This window comes from Falco punctatus (genome assembly GCF_963210335.1).
Source record: "Falco punctatus genome assembly, chromosome: Z".
NCBI classification, from domain to species: domain Eukaryota; kingdom Metazoa; phylum Chordata; class Aves; order Falconiformes; family Falconidae; genus Falco; species Falco punctatus.
Genome location: NC_137586.1, coordinates 8582719 through 8588490, shown reverse-complemented (window position 1 = coordinate 8588490; position 5772 = coordinate 8582719).

The window sequence follows — 5772 nt, the reverse complement described above, 5'->3', positions numbered from 1 at the left end:
TTAAAGTAAAGTTTTCCCTCTGGATGCATATATAACGCTTAGATAAGAACAATTCACAAAATCCTATTATAGTGCTGCTGTACACAAACACAGTTTCGGATGCTTCAGATAATATCAGGTACATATATACAAGAGGAAAAGGTATTTCTAGGAATATCATTATTGGTGGCATATCTGTTCAAGTTTCCATATGCACTGGTGGCTCTTTCTTTGAGGCAAACATTAAAAACATCAAAAAATACATTTGTGTTTGGTTTTTGTTTTTTTTTTTTTTTTTTTTTTTTTAATAACGGATTTTTTTTTTTACAGACATGCAAACAAAGAAACACAAAGTTTTAGTATTCTTCCTCTCCACTAACTACCATGATTCTTTCTTTCTCCCCAGAAACAAAATCATCACTTCTAGATCTCCAAGGTACTCTTTTACTTTTGGTATATGTTTAATTCCATCCAAAAGAAGGAATGCATGGCAATTTTAAACTGTCAGGAAGCATAAAATGGAACTTTTTCTTGCTTTTTAATAGATATTTAGCTAAGTAAGAAGTCTAGAACTTACACTCTGGAAGACACTGTTTTATTGCTGGTGCACTACTCTGAAGGACTCTTCCAAATCCTTACCCAGCACTGAGGAAACCAAAAGCTGTGCTGTTGAACCACACCTGTTTTTCTACAGACCTGCACTGTAAGGTCCGTATCCACCATGGACTTTTTTTGTGACCCCATGTAAACAGTTTAATCTATCTTTGTCATCAAGACATGGGGATAGTCTTGAGGAAATGTCTGGGTTTGCCTTTGGCTTCCATTTGGCAAGCCATTTCTTTCCTTGTGGTTTTGTCATCCCAGCTGTGCCTAATGAATTTGAAACTGGTACTAAAGGGTATTGATATTTATAGAGGCCTCCAGCAGAATGCTAGAGGGGGAATGCAATCACTGCTGATCCTTTGAATACCTATGGTTAGTACTGGAATACACTCAAAGAATTTACTCTAAGTGGTTAGTTAGTAGTTTGCTGGGAAATTTTAAGATAGCTTTGTAATTGTTTAAAATCCCCTATGTTTAAAATAGGTTTAAAAGTATCTGGGTATATATTTTACTAAAATATTCAGGCTATTCAAGTATTCAAGCTAATTAAAAATAGTCTATACTGGTCCTATATCTTTCAACTAAGAATCGGCTGTACACGTTAAAGGAGATAAGACCACAGGCTATAGAACAGCCAGTACTATATGAAGTCTAAATATCAGCTTTTATAATTATAACATGTTTTAGCTTTCACTATCTTCAGCTATACTTGGCAATATATTTATAAACATTGAATATTTTATAGCACTTATGGAAGAAAACACTTTCAATAAGCAAATCATTAACATATTTTAGTAGATTTAAACTAGAGCTTAAACTAGGAGTGAAGTAAGTATTACATTTTGTGCTTTGTGTAAAGTATTTTATAAGAGCCTGTAATTGGAAAGTTGTAAATGCAATGCAGTTGTAAAGCTAGGAACCATTTGGTCAAGAATCAAGCAACTAACATGAATGTCTCCTCAAAGAACAAGACTCCTTGTACTAGACATCCAGCTGGTGTAGACATTATCATAATCTCACAAAAACAGATTTTATAAAATATGCTTTAGAAAGAATCCTGACTTTCAAAAATGTAAAGAGCAAAGAGGAATGTAGGGTTATGTTAACAGAATGTATCATAAACAGCTCTTATTCTACACTCTAAAAAAACTTCTTGAAGTCAAATCAAAACTTCTTGATGATGTCTTATTGAATGTGTTTTGTTCTAAAAGTGCTTTAAGCTTTTGAACTTGAAGAAACATATATTTATGGCTCAAAAAGGCGTTAGAGGAAAGGGTGATTAGTTCTGTAATATTTGTGTTTTCTCTTAATCTTATAGATGCTTTTTGCTTTGATCTCCTGATAACCATGAAACAGTAAAATTCTTCTGAGATATCTATCTGTAAATATTAGATTTTAGTTTGTACATGATATGAGCCTAACTTGCAGCAGTAACTGAGGCATTCATCGTAAAATAAAAATATGATTCATTTTACCACATTTTACTACCTGAGCAGAAAGGAGTCTAATCTAAACTAGCCTCACAGGCTCCACCTGTAGTGAGTACAGGAATACTGATGCTTTCATCCCTTATGGTTGTCATTTAAGATGTGTGGTGTGTAAGATGAAGCCAGCCAAAGTACAATCTTCTGCAACTATTTATCTGACAAAGGGGACTTCTTAACTGACCAGTTCAGATGAGGTGCAAAATTTGAAGTTGAAGACAAGTGAGTTGAACATTCCAGCAAGTCAATAGGAAAAGGCTGATATTTTCACAGGGTTCTTCCTGAGGGGAGATTGTGTCCAGCTACCTTAAAACATCTAAACTTACATAGACATTATCTTTCTGTGACAGCCTTCAAATGTTTATTGCTTTCTCATAAAGAAATAAGTGACTATCCAGCATGTTGCTTCAGGAGGCAAAAAAGTTTAAGAACTTGTAAAGATTAGTTTACCATCTTTACTTATGAAGTTTATGGAAGCCCTGTCATGGAACAATGTGGACTGTAATTTTGGAGATTTTTATTTACAGGAAACCTTTTAAAGATGAGAGTGTATACTGTTATATAGTGTGTACAGTATCAAATGAAGACTTCGGTAAGACCATATATTTGTTATTTAGCACTGGATGTGCTACTTCAGGTATATCTATGCTAAAGATTAGGGCACTGAGAGCTTGTTATGTCTATTGTTGAGGCATAGAAGTGTGTTGCAAAGTTGCACTACTGAACACATTTTAACATTCCTTCTCAGTACTGCTTATTCATTTAGACCTAGTGCTTTTCAACCAAATTCTTAGATGTTCTGATCAGCACAGCAGAAAAGCTGAACAGTTCTCCTTGCTTGCAACGCATGTTATAGCTATAGCTTTTCTTACCAATTGAAAAATAAACCCAAATAAATACATACATAAATGAATGAATGAATATATAAGTAAATAAATAAATAAATAAATAAATAAACACAAATAAAAAATAGATAAGAAGGTAAAGCTTGTACACTAAGGAAAACCGCAATGCTCTTTTCCTGGTCATTCACCTTGGAAAGCCCTCTTAAAGACCCCTTTAAAAAGACTCTTCTGAGAATACTGTTCCCCATCTTTTTTTAAAGAGGAAGGCCACTGCTATTTACTTGAAACAGAATTTCAGCTTGTATTAAGCATTATGAAACTAAATAGCCCAAATAAATACAAAAAGTTAAAACCTTGCCTTGAAAGGAACTCTAAGTCATTTTTACTAGACATACATACATACAAAAGCCAGTTAGAAGTGAACTACATATGCACCGACTGCAGTACTGAGCTGTGTTTCCTAGGCCACAAAGGTGTTGAGTGGATGACAAGAGTTGATTTTTAATCCATCGAAGCCTGAAAAAGATCCACATTTTTCCTTGCCTAAAGTAAGAGAGAAGGTTATGAAACCCTCTGAAATGAAAGGGCAGCTCTCTTTCTGCTCAGCTTTATAGTATGGCCAACAGCTCTTCCAGTTCACTCCTGGGGGTTTACAGCAACCAGGGGCCTAAGAAGGGCTGAGAACAAAAACCAGTACAACTCATCATAAAACAGCAGTATCCAACAACTCAGCACTGTTCCTACCATGTGATGACATCACTGGGATGGCATTAGGAGAGATGATCTGCAACTGGGAAGCTTTGCCACAGAACTTCTTTTAATTTCTCTTTGAACAGTTTTACCAGGGTGTTGAAATGCTATTGTTATGTAAAGGGATGAGGGCTTCTACTCTTGAATGGCAGCTTCTTTAGGATATATATTCCTGGAGAGGACACTGAGGCTAAAATTTGGTAAACAAAGATAAGTAATGGGATTTAATACAGATCTAAGGTTCTTGATATTCATTGATTTGTCTGTCTCAAGATAACTGCTTGACTGGCTTCTTTTGATTAACTGACTTAAAGGCTTTCTTTGGTTTCATAAGATTAATTCAAGATTAGTCACATTTGCCCAATTATAAATTGGTTAGGTTCTCCATGATATACCAGGTAGCATTCACCAACCCTTTAATGAATTTTGCCCATCTATAAATTATTTTAATTACCTGTGATACAGTATTACTTGTCAGCTACTAATTTTGATAATAGAGTACTTGGTTCCCTCAAGAGTCAACTGACTCTCTAAGGTGTAATATGTTTTAAACACCCTTTGTAGAGAAATAGGCAGGAGATTGAAGTAATCACTGTTTGTGTACTGTTTTGCTTTTAATCTAGGTCTTCTTTTTTTGAGATTAAAATGTTCATTGCAGAGAATCATCCATTTCTTCTTTTTTTTTTTTAGCTTTTAAGTATGACATGACAAAGAACCCAGCTCAAGAGACTAAATGAAGGGAATCAACCCTGATTCACCACCCAGAGAGCCAGATATTAAAATTTAGTTTACACCTCTTATAATTTCTTCAGATTATGAATTACCTGCATGTTTTTAAATAAAATTAAATGCCACTCAGTAACTTGAAATAATTCTTTCTAACTTCACAGTATTATTAGTCACTAAGAATATTTGATGGTCATCTTTAATCTGATTATTTGTTCTTGCTAAATAGGAGCCCTTTTCATCAAGGATTTCTTTCCTGTTCGAGAAATGGGAAACTGAAAACCAGCATGTGTGATAAAATATCAAGCAAATTGGAAGGAACTGTAATCAAGAACAGACCTGGCAGGCAAGTAGACGGATATAATGTAATGTGAAAGAGGCAACACAACTTCTATAGGAAGTAGTTATCCCTTACAAAATTTATTACAGTGCTTTTAAAGAGTGAGCAAGCATACGGATAAAAGTGCACTTGGATTTTTGAAAAGTCCCTTTCCAAAGGCTTGTAAAGAAACTAAAGTATTGCAGAAAGAAATATGAAAATATTTTCTTGTGTTAGTTTCTAGTGTTAGTGTTGTGTGGTCTGTTTTCAGAGGGAGGTGTCCAAGGGAGTCCCACAAGGATCCTTTCTGTTTCAATAGAGACAAAATCTGTTGATGGCATTGATGTAGTCAGGGTAATAAATCTCGCAGACAGGAGCACAGATCTCATGATGCTGAATGATTGGGCAGCAAAATGGTAGGTGAAATTCGGTGCTGATAAGTGCAAAGTAGTGAAAAAGGGGAAGAAACCCCCTAACTGTATAGACATGGTGTTAGGCTGTCATGTCTCAGGAAAGTGATTTGGGAAGCACAACAATAAGTACCACCAGAACATCAGCATATTGCTCAATGGAGGTAGGAAAGGCAAAAAATGCAAATAAAAAGGAAACATCTTTTTGCCATTATTAATATCAAGTGCACCTATGTTCTGAGTCCTGTGGACATGTCTCTCCCCTGTCCAATTGAGGCTAAGAATGGATGTAATAAATAGAAAAAGGAAAGAGAAGGGCAGCTAGAAATGGTAAGCGCTGTGGAAGAACTTTTGATTTTCTGCCTTCTGACAAGGCAGTCATGGTACATATGTACCATGTACAGATGGGAGGTCCCAGTTGACTAGAGGTTAGCAAATATGACACCCATCTACAAAAAGAGCCAGAGAGAGGATTTGGGGAATAACAGGCCTGTCGGCCTGACCTCAGTGCCGGGGAAGGTGATGAATCAGATCATCCTGAGTGCCATCACACAGCAGGTGCAGGACAACCAGGGGACCGGGCCCAGCCAGCATGGGTTTATGAAAGGCAGGTCCTGCCTGACAAACCTGATCTCCTTCTATGAAAAGGTGATCTG